At 47.2% G+C, this 11,820-nt stretch overlaps 1 pseudogene; it reads left to right on the top strand.

The window, feature by feature from the left end:
* The first annotated feature begins 1,738 nt into the window (after nucleotides 1–1,738).
* On the top strand, nucleotides 1,739–11,594 carry LOC128941873 (ras association domain-containing protein 6-like; annotated as a pseudogene).
* The last annotated feature ends 226 nt before the right edge of the window (nucleotides 11,595–11,820 follow it).

The raw sequence follows: 11,820 nt of genomic DNA on the forward strand, positions 1-11,820 counted from the left end.
TTTCCTGCTTATTGGTCCTAGAAAGTTTTTATGAAAGAATACGAAAATTTAGCTAGACTTTAATACCCTGATTCAATTGCATGTTCATTTTAGGCTTTACTTCGGCCATTATAATTACATAGAAAAAGAAGTTTCAAAAGTACTATTCAATTTAAAGAAAATGATCAGCAAGGACCTGTTCTAAAAAAATTATCATTTTTACACCAACCACAAATCAAGCATCTCTTCATTTGCAAAGAGTTGCAAACAGCCCTGCTTTTAAGACGCTTTGCATCTCTTAACTCGATTTTTAGGAAGCGTTTTAAATTTTCTCTTGAAAAACTCACCACCTAAATCACGCCCTTTATTACGGCAAACTCCCCGGAGAGACATTTCCTGCTCCTATGCCCACAAAACCCTGTGATTTGCTAGGACATATTCCAGTTCACAGCCCCGGCGAGGCTCAGGCCGCGGACTGCCCCAGCCCCGTCGCAGCTCCCGGTCCCGCCGCCGCTACCTCTCCGGGCGCTCCCACCGCGGAACCGGAGAGGAGGAGCCGCTGCCGCTCTTGTACCCGCACAGGCACCGCCCCGCCCCCGAACACCTGTGCGGCTGTCCCGGCTTCGCCGCTCCAGGCTCTGTAGGAGAATCCCGGCCCGCTGCTGCCCCGGGCGAGCCGGGTGCCGCGCTCCCGCCGCCCTCCGGCCCGGCGGCCCGGACGCAGAGGCGGCGGCTGCCGTGAGCGGCCCGGTGTGTAACGGGAGGCGGCAGCCGCCTTGCCGTGCAGCGCCCGGGCCAGGCCTGCTCGCTGCCTTCGGCCGAGCTCGGCTCGATTCGGCCCAACTCGGGTGAAGGAAAGAGCCCAGACTCCATAATTAAGTCAATCCCCTGGCATAAGGGACAATGGACATCAAGTGCTGTGAGCCAAATTCCTCTGTCATCATGTCCAAATAAGAGAAATGGAAATGGAATGATCAACTTCCAGTGCAGTCTTTGGAGATGTTACTGCTTTTCATGGGATTCTCTGAGGTTTTTTTTTCCCAGCCATGTGTGATGCCACTTGTTCAGTTAACTCCTCAGTCTTCCTTTTATTCTAGTACCTGAGGGTGAAGGAAGGAGCCTAGACTCCATAATTAAGTTTATTGAGGAATGCATTGTTGAAATCTCATGGCTCTGGCTCGGTGCCTGCATAATATGCTTGAACTCCTGTGTGTAAATCTGTAAATTGTATTGCTACCTCCCTGAAATTACTGTCTTGTTCTCTCTTTGCTATTCCACTTGCTTCCTTGGTGTGCTGCAGGACACTGCTGACCATCATCACTCCTTCCCTTGCCTAGTTTTAGGAATCTGGATGGGGTGCTTGGCAGTGTCACAGTGGTCATGCTCTGGCCATAGTGGAGACATGGATCTGGCCAGTAGCTGGGCTGCTGTCTCAGACTGCTAACAACTCCAGCATAATCCTGGAGTTGAACAAGTCCTAAAACTGCTTGAGAAAGTCCTGGTAGATGTAGTGCTTAGGATTTAAGCTACTGTTATACACTTGATGGGAATGGCTTATGAGTTTTTTTTTGAGGAGTGGGAAATACTTGGGTATTAAGGCTAAGTGTGAAGTAGTCAAAATATGGTGTAGTGAGCTCTCAGCTTGACTGTCCCAGCCTGTGTCACTTAGCCAGCTAAAGCTTTCCATCTTTTGTAGTAGCAGTAGTGGATGTACTTACTTTTTTTTCACCTTTTGCTTAGATTCATCTCTTCTGAGTAAATGAAGAAAGGGACTATGAAGGCACAACATCTGCCTTCTGTTTTCATCAATGAAGAGAAGTTTGTAACCAGGTAAATTATTAAACCCCTGAATATTTAATGAGTTTGCTGCTTTCTTTCAAGTGATTCCACATGTATTCCTTGACAGGGGATCCTGTAGACAGCTGAGTCTGTAGCCACAGCAATCTCTACCACTTAGTTTAAGCTGTCTACAGAGCAGAGCTGGCCTTCACATGGAATCAAAAGAACAGAGCATTAAGCCTTAGGGTCTGTGAGATTTGTTCCTTAAGGAGAATAGCCCCTCTAGAGGATTCTGAAATAAAATTACAAGTTAGGGAAGAAGACCTTCTTGCCTTGGACATCTGTTGGAATTGACCCTAAGTTCCAGAGTTGAGCTCAGCTTGTCTGCAGCTTGGGGTTTGGCAGCCCTGGATGGCAGGGAATCTGTTAAGAAAGACTTTTAGGCTGCTAGCTCTCTGCTGTGGTCAGAGGAAGTGTCTCCTTCACCTACTTGTAGAAAAAGCTCAAAATTGCAGTCTAACTTCATTGGTGGGATGCTTTTCCACAGTTCAGTCTCCCTGGGAGGAGTTTTTCCTACTGCTGCCCCAAACTCTGAGCTACCTGACCTTTAGCTCCATCCCCTTTCTTAGGGAATTGTTTTTTCCCTGGTGACAGGAGTGCAGAAGCCGGAAGGAGCCTCTCTTCTCTCTTCTCTCTTCTCTCTTCTCTCTTCTCTTTCCGTGGCTCTTTGTCCTCCCATGGGAAAGAAACTACCTGTGGACTCAGCCAGGGATTGGTCTGCAATGGAATTTATTGCGCTGGAGGAGAGATTTGTTCCTGACTCCTGATGTTTTCCTGTGTGGCCTGGGCAATGCTGGTTTCTCCCTTTCCAAGGAAGGCTGTCAGGGCTTTGCCCAGAGCACACAGGCAGCAGATGCATCACTCCCTTTCTCTTCAAGTGTTGTTCCCTTTATGCTGCTGTTAATTTGGGACACAGTGCTTTTGTGTCAGAGGTAACTCATGTGTGTGAACTTGGCATGCAGAAGCCTTTGGAAATGTACCAAGTGTACCAGAGTCTCTGGGGCTTTATTCCTCTATGTACTTGCCTGTTCCTGTGGTAAAATGTGCATCCTAGTTGAGACCTTTCTGCATGACTATGGTTAAAACTTTCTTCACCTTGCATGAAGGGAAATAAGTGTTTCAAGAACCACTGACATTCCATATGCACTCAGGCTTGCTTCCAATGCAATTTCCAGGCTGTCATCCCTCATCTCTGCCTTGAATCTGCTGTTACACTGCTTCTCTTCCAGTTCTATGCTGCAATCTTGCTGATGGGGCAAGCTGACCAAAGCTTGTGGGATGATTTGGCTGGCTGAACTGCAGCCTCTCCAGCAAAACTGCCATAAATATTCAGGGATTGTGTGTAGGGCTTGGGCAGGAGAGAGCACAGGTGAGCTGTCCTGGTTTAGTGTTTCCAGAGAGCAGTCTGGGCTCTCTTGTGGTTCACCACTGGGGCACTTGACCTTGCAGCTCCTTTGTATCCTGCTTTTGCTACTGGATAAAGTGGTGAATCTGCAGTGCATGTTATGTTTTTGGGCTTTGTTGAGTTGTTCTGCCAGTTACCTGACTTTGGTTTGTGTTAATGGCTGTGTTTGGCTGTTGTCACAACAGCAGCTGATTTTCCGGACACCAAATTCAGCAGAGATGGCATCTGTCTCTAGGTTAGGGCAGCAGGAAGATATGTTACAGTAAAGCCACTCCTGGAACTGGGCTGGTGCACATATTCCCTTCTGGGGCAAAATGAAGGAAAATGGTTTTTTATCTCCTATGTTTCTACTACACAAGGACAAACAAGTCAGAATGAGCTGCTGATAATCTCTCCCTCAGGGCTTTTCTAGTTGTTTGTGTGGTTTGTCACTCTTGGTTGCACTAATGCAAGGCTGAAACCTGAAAGAACTACTTATGCAAACTTCTGAGGAAGGTAATGGCAAGTTTTTCTAGACAAGGCAAGAAACTCTGTGAAAATCTTGAGGGCTTGCTCTGAGAAACAGAACCTGTTTCAGAGATGACCCCTACCAGACCACTAACTGCTGTTAGTCCATGACTTTATTTGCCTTTGCAGTCAACATGGACTAAGAGTAATAGGTGAGCCTCAGAGTGTGCCCCAAGTCCTTAAGCATTTCTAATCCATCTTCAAGGAGCTCACCTTCTCAACTTCCTACTTGGAAAAAACCTGTGAGATAACAGCTGTCAATAAATGATTGCCAAATGCTGTGAAGTGCAGAGACTTGAGTTTGAAGCACCTCTGGAGCAGGATCAGCAGGTCTGTCACAACATCTGTCAGACAGAACTGCAGATCTCCTACTTGCCTGGTAATCCTGAGCTGCATCTTGAGCTTGCCTGTGTACGAGGCCAAGGCGTGCTTCATCTTGCTTGTCTGTAGCCAGTTCTGTGATCAGAGCTGGGCTTGCTTCTGATTCATATCCAAACCTCCTTGCATTCCCTTTTGGTGGGATGACCTGAATGTGGTCCCTCACAGAGACACAAAGAACCTGGAATGAGCTATCTCAACCCAGTGCAAAGAAGGGCTTTTGCCACCAGTATTCTGAGGATTTAAGAACAAACTAAGTAGAATTAAATGTTGAAAATCCTTGTTTAGGATCCAGTTGATAAAGCTAGTTAAAAATATTTTTGTGTGTGGAACTGCAGTAATGTAAAGTAAATAATTTACATCCACAGAATTAGCAGGGAATGCAATGAACCCTGAGTTTAGTGCTGCAGCCCCTCTCCTCATGTTACCTGCTAGGTAAAAGCCCAGTTGATCTTTTCCCTTCTCACCATGGGAAAAGGCTGTCTGAAGCAACAGGACACTGTCCTGTTTATTAAGTGGAGAGGGAGTGATAGGAATGCCAGGGAAAGCTCTCCACGTTCATCTCTGCTTGGCCCTCTGCCCCAAGCACAGCCTGGATGTGTTACATGCCCCCCTGGCTGTCCCTGGTTCCTCTCTGGTGTGTGCACACCTGGGCCCAGGGGAAAGCCACATTCCTGGGGCCTGTCCCCATGCTGGGTTGCCAGTTCTCAGAGGCACTTCTTTATTTTAAACTTGTGGAGAAATTGTAATAGTGTTTCTGATGGTGCATGAGTTGTGAACAGCTCCAGCAGCTCTCTAAGGAATGTGTGCTGCAGAGTTTGCAGGTGCTGTGTGCTCCATCTGTGGGTCTGCTGTTCCAATAGCTCCCACAAACATGGAAGTAACAGGCAGTATTTGGAAACAAACTCAGTGTCCTCACACCTCACTGCGAGGCAGGACCTGAAACCATCGTAACCCTTAGTCCACAAGGATGGATTTGTACACTTCCCTGCAGTTGTTCCCCATGGTTAACCACCTCTGCTGCTGGGAATTGCTTGCTTGAATTACAGTCTGAGCCGTCTTTAAATGGTGTTGGGAAAAGTGTTTCATTCTCATGGCCTCTAAATGCATTTCAATAATTCTGTCATTGCTCAGCCCTCCATAGCCTGAGCTGCAGCTGGCTTTGTCTCCATGGCTCCTTGTTCTTGGCAGGGGAGCATTGGTGCATGGGGATGTTGTTCTGTTTGCATCCTCCTCATGACTGCTACAGAGGTGCAAAGTACAAGCTATGCTGGGGCAGCATTATTAATGCCATGTAAGGCTGACTAATTAATTTCCTCTGGGTCTTTAAAGAAGCAATTTATGAGCAACCCAGTAACCTGGCAAAACTTTTCTCTCAGAAAATGATGTATGGATCATTAATAAACCTATACAGGGGTGCAGTGGGTAGCACAGTTATGGGGTGTTCTCTGTCACATACCACCTGCATTTTACAGTGATGTTAAATTTTTTTTTCATTGTGATCTTTATTCTAGAGAGTAGCTCAATTCTCTTCTGAAGAATTATAACTCTTACTATTCAGATCAAGAGAATCTGCAACTGACATATAATCAGGTAAGGATTTAGGGGTGAGAAACTCCACTAATCTGGACATCACAAATTAGTGCTCTCTTCTTCTCCCAGCACTGGACTCCAGCTCCACTCGCTGTGGTGTTGTTATTGCACGACAGGTTCCATCTAATGTAATAAACCAGAACTGGTTTACTGAACCGATCAGGTCAGCCTGCAGCTTTGGCTGTTTTGGAAATTCCTCAAAACTGATGTTACACATCCTCCATGTAATCTGTTCCAGGGCTGTGTCAGCCTCAGAGATTTCATTGTAGTCCTGTTACTTTGAGGAGAGACAGATTATTATTAGTTGATTATTTTATGCAGCACTGACTATTTCCCTGTTTTTCTCCAGCAGGAAGGAAGCACCCCCTTCATTGAAGGAATCCTGTCGATATTCTGGGGCGTGCGGCATCCTATCAGATTAAAGATTCAGGATGAGAAGCAGATACTCTCTTTTGTAACCCTGAAATCAACAGAGAATTTGGGTTTTTTCCCCAGTAAAAGGTAATGGATGGACTTCCCTAGGGAGGCTGGTATGCAAGATAGCTCATGCTGTGGCTTCAATGGCTGTGGCTGGCTGCCCTGGATATCCCAGATTCCCCAAAGGCTGTGGTGGTTGCTGGACAGCAGAGCCTTTGAACAGAACAGCCTCTGCTGGGCTGGAAGGTGCGTGTTTGTAGCACCTTTGTTTGGCCCTCAGCCTGAGGAGCTGGAAGGAGGCTGCTCTTTTTCATGGGAACCGACAATTTCTATACAAGGACTGGGAAATTGATGTATATAAATGTATAGGAAAAGACCAAACAATCCCCCTGTGTTTCCATGTGCACCTGATACTGGTAGCCCCTGAGAGGCCTCATGTGGGTGTGCACACTGGAGCATGAAGCCAGAATCTGGTGGGTAGTGCTGAGGGATTGTCTGTCCAAGCTTACAGGTATGTGAAGTCTGCAACCATTGCTGCTCAGGTGAAGTTCAAGTCAGGGAATGGATACTGGCTTTGTCTGTGCAAAATTTGGTGTAAAAACTTCTTAAAACACTCAGAGACCAGCTGTTCCAGCTCCTGCCAATGGCATTTTATAGCCGAATGTGTTGTGCTCAGCTGATACAGGTACTCAGTGTACTTTTCCTTTGTTTTGAACATTGTTTCCCCAGCCTTGGTTGGTAAATTTGATGAGCTGATTCTGAATCTTGTAATACAGAGGCAGAGCCAATGTTCACCCTGAATGACTCCCTGATAAATTGAGTATTGCAGAGTTTATTTTTCTAATTACTTATTGTCTTCGGTTGCATGTGAGGCATGTTGGAACTGAACTGGGGATTTAATTCTGCAACCTTTGCAGCTGCGGAGTTCCAGTAAAGTCTTCTTCCCCATCTCTGGCTGCTGAAATTCAGGGATGAATTTTGACAGGAGTAACTAGGAAAGAACCTGAGTTTTAGGCAAATCTGGCTCTCAGTTTACCTTGATCAGGTCTGCTGGTGTGGGGTGCATGTGGCCTGCAGGGCAGTTCTTAAAAATCTTCTGGCTGGTGGAAATCTGTATGCTAAAGTAAACATTCACTCATGATCCCAGAAATGTGGGGCTGCCCTGACATGCATTAAGGTATGCAGAGCAGCTTGGCTGTCTGATCTTAAAGGAACTTGGTAAATGTGTGCAATACAACCAAGATCTTGTTTGGCATGTAAATTGGGGGTGGCTGAGTATTGTTGGGAATACAAATATACTTACATATACATAATGGAATACATATATACTTACATATCCATATCCATATCCATATGAAATTCATTTTTAATATTGCACTACAAATTGGTTTATTCTCAGTCAGAGCAGTAACTGGATGAAGACCTTATGCTGAAGAGTTTAGGCAATGATTTAGGGAAATATTGACATCTGAAAGGCTGGATGGAACTTCCTGCTCTCATACACAGCTGGTTTGGACAGCACAAGTGCAACCTGTGTAACAGACCTGTGTCCTGTAACTATTAAACAACAATATGTGTGTTTTGTGTGCCTGCCTGGTAGTCTGAGCGTGATTAATCCAGGATGTTGCTGTAAAACAGATCAGGAATTACTGCCAGTTGTTTAAGTTGTGTCCTGGTTGATGTTCAACAGGTTTTACATTGGATGTGTTACATTTGGGACCCCTGGTCGTACAGTATTTTAATATGATTGTGTTATGACTTCAACTAAAATGACCATGCTGAAGTCTGTATGTTGAGCAGGGATAGGAATGTATGACATGACCCCTGGGCACAGGATAAACTGCAGCCACTGAGTTACTGAGGAGCAGTCAATGGTAACTCTGTGTGTGTCTTTCAGGGGAATGACTCGCTGGGGAGACTTTGATGACCTCCATCAATCAGTGGGGATACACTGAAATCTACTGAGGAGCAGCCAGACCTCGAGAAAAGTCAGTGTCGGTGCTCTCAGGTTAACCAAAAATTCTTTGTTCTGTGACACTGCAAAAGGCCTCTCACACCCATCAGCCCTTCCCTGCCAGCCAAGGGAAATCTCTTTGCTGTGTGCCACATGCCCTGCAAGCTGGGGAAACACCCACCTAGGGCTGCTTAGGGCTCTGCAGGTGACTTGGTGAACAGCCAGTGGCAATGAGCTGTGCTTTCATCCAAGAAATCATTCCCAAGGGAGCAAATCAGCAAACTGCAACCCCTGCAAGCAGCCTATTCTTCATCGTATGCCTCTGCCTCGTTCCTTTCCTGCTCCACCCCCCCAAAAATAATAAATAGTAAACAGTAAATGAAGCCCTTCACTGAGAGCCTCCCTCCTCTGGGGGTGCTGGCAGCTGCACAGGACGCGTGGTTCTCTTCTGTCCAGGTCATCCATGCTATGAAAGTCGCACTCTCAGGTCCAGAGGGAGCAGGAGCTCGACTGTGCCACCCTGCCCCGCAGCAGCAGCGATGCCAAGGTGCGCAGGAGGACCGAGCTCCCCACCATCACCAGGACAGAAGTGGAAACTCACAGGTTCTCTATCAATGGCCACTTCTACAACCACGAGGTAGGAAATTTTAGGCTTGGCTATGTCACCTGAGGGACAGGGAGCCCTGCCCAGTGAGGTGTGCCTCAGGCCCAGGCCGTGGTGTGGCTGTTCCTGTTCCCAGATATCAGTTTTCACTCCGGCTTTTGGGTCAGAAACCAAAATAAGGATCAACAGCCAGAGATGAGGAGCAGACAAATGACAGAGCAGTCGCTTCGGAAGTTTAAGGTAAGTCTGCCGGCAGGAGGAAGCGTGGCCGTGTTCTGGAAGCGCTCATTCCCATGTGCACTCCCCCAGCACTGCGGGAAAGGTGTGGAATGTCTGGGTGAGGACAGTGCATGGAGTGTAAAACCCCAGACGGACAATTGTAACCCTGGCGGTGCTGCCCTCCCGCGGACAGCCCCGGAACTGCGGCTCGCCTGGAACAGCAGCGATTATCCCAGCGCCTGTCTGGGGCGGGCTTTCTCTGAGCCAAGCGTGTGGAAAGATGGGAAGGTTACAGCTACAAGTACTGCTCGAGGCCAGTGTCATGCTGTCTGAAACTACTTTTTTTTTTTTTTTTTTTTTTTTTTTTTTTTAAGTTCCTTGGAACCATCTCCCACCAACAATGTCGTATGTGGTCAGAAGTAGCTTTGCCCTTACTGCTGCATATTTCTCAAATATCTTGATTTTCCATGGCTGCTTAGTATTTAATTTATACTTTAATGGTCTTAAACTTCCCATTTAACTTGTCTAGAGACTTCACTTTTGCAGAATTACTTTGTGTGGTTAGTAAGACTTGTGAGTGTCTTGGAAGGAAAACAACTTCTAGGAGTAACAAGGAAGGGAATTACAGAGCAGGGAGTAGAGTTGTAGGGAATACACTGCAAAGCAAGTGTTCAAAAACTGTGCTGTTTTCAGAATGTGGCTGTCAGGCACGAGGGTAGGTCACAGAGGTTTACCTTGGTGGCAGCACAAACAGCAGATCTACATGTGAGGGGAGAATAAGCTCTAGGAAGCAGTTAAGGATGCTGCAAGGAAAGCAGGCAGGACAGATCTGGGTTTGCAGTGTGTTACTGGTTTGGGCACATGGGAACACAAGGGTGAGGGCTGGCACAGGGACAGTGAACGCGGCAGCACAGCTTCATCCAGATCCACTGTCTTTAACTCTTGTACAGACAGGATCCAAATCTCTGAGCTGAGACACACAGGGAAAATGTGCTGAGAGGGAAGTGCTGGGAATATCTGTGAGTCTGAATGGAATTTTTTTTTTTCCACAGCTAGAAAACAGTCCTCATGAATTTGCACTTTAGGTTATCCATGCATCTGGAGGTAAACCAGCCACTGCTGCCTGAGCACTTCAGCTCTGATCATTCTGTGTGTGTGTGGAATGTGTCCCTTGGAGTAACAGGACTTGCGCCAGGCCTCTGTCCTTGTTTGTGCACTGTGTGTGTGCTGTGACATCTTGCCTTCTCAGGGACCCTTCAGAGATGTCTCCTCTGGAAAGGAAAAGCTGAATAATTGTGTGTATTTCAGCTGACAGCTTTGCATTGCATATGCTGAGTTCAAAGTACTCACTGGTCAGTGGAAAAAGGTTACTTCCATAGCAGTTTACTTTTCCAGGAAAAGGGAGATTTGATCTTTATTAAAGGGAACACCTGAGAGAATAGGAGGGAACTGGGGGAGAAGGTATTTTAAATAGCGCAACATCAGGGACCTGTTGGGTATCTGGTCATTGCACTCGAGTCAGTATGGAATCCTTGTCAGGAAAAAAAGCTCATGTCTGCAGGTGGTAGATGGAGCCCCTGTGGTTGGTTCTGTGTTTTGTGACACTGCTTATACATTCCAGAAAAGAAGCAGCTGAGGAGTAGAGATGTTCCCTTGCTGCACAGGCTGCTGCAGGGGCCCTCTGAGAAGGTTGGCAAATCCTTTCTCATGGATGGGGACGTGGAAGAGATCAGCAGTGATGTATGTATATCCTCACTTCTCAAAGCTCATGGAGTTTTCCTCAGTGACCACAGTCAGCAGTGCCTTTCTTGTCTTCTCCTTGGTAGGTGGCTCAGTACATTTCATTCCATCTTCCCTTCTTGGAATCCATTCTGCACAGAATAAATGAAGAGGAGGAGCTGGAGATTCAACAGACAACTACAAGGTAAACAGACACAAAATGAGGTGTCACAGAGTCCAGGGCAATCTGTACAATTGGCTCATGAGGAGAACATATGGATGTAGCAGAGTGCAGGTGGAACACTGTGATTGGAAGGCTGGAGGCATTGGGAGGGTTTGTAATCTTTTCCCTATCCTGCTGCTCTTAAAGATTCCGTAATTAACACTGACTACACACAGACTGGGGACCTCAGAAAATTTGGACCCTCAGGGTAACTTCTCTTTATTTTGTTTGCTGTTTGCTTTCTGGGCCTTTGACTGGCTTGGTCGGTACTTGCTGCTGTTCCCTTGGAAAGGGTAAATGCAGCACCATTTTGGTTCTGTAGCATTTCAGCCACATCAGTGCCTGATGTCCCCTTAAAACTTGAGGTGAGTGATGGAAATGCCCCTGGCAAAAAGGGGGATTGTCCCACAGGTACAAGCCAGAGGAGCTGCCATATTTGTGAGCCTCTCCTGAGTCCAGGAGCACCAAGAGGCTGCAGCAGCCACAGATCTGTTACTGCACGATGGGCTGATAATCACCTTGAATCCAAGTGTCAGGAAACATTTAGAAAATACCAGACTTGCCTGCATTGGGAAAGTGGGCCACGGCCACAAAGGTTGGGAATGGACCCACGTGTGAGCAGCTGGCTGGAATTTGGGCTGAAGGTTTGCAGAGGTTATTTCAATGCCTTCTCCCTCTCAGGTACACATGAGAGAAGAGGCTGATCCAGCAGCACCTGCGCAGCCGGAGCATTCAGAGAACAGAGACCACGGTGTGAGGGGACGGCCCTGGAGAGCACTGGGAATGCCCCTGGAACGCCTGGGCTGCTGAAGGACAGTCCTGCTGCCTTCTGGGCTGGGACTGAGCAGTGACAGCGCCCCGTGGGAGAAGTGTCCCCTCACCATTAACCCCTGCAGTGCTGGGGTGCGGGCTGCAAGCACCCACAGAGATGCACATTGCCCAAACTGCAGATGCTGGCTCTGACTTGGAACTTGGGCAAAAAC

Source organism: Melozone crissalis, unplaced genomic scaffold (assembly GCF_028551555.1).
Source record: "Melozone crissalis strain CALT ecotype California unplaced genomic scaffold, PUWL_Pcris_2 ptg000039l_1, whole genome shotgun sequence".
Taxonomy (NCBI): Eukaryota; Metazoa; Chordata; class Aves; order Passeriformes; family Passerellidae; genus Melozone; species Melozone crissalis.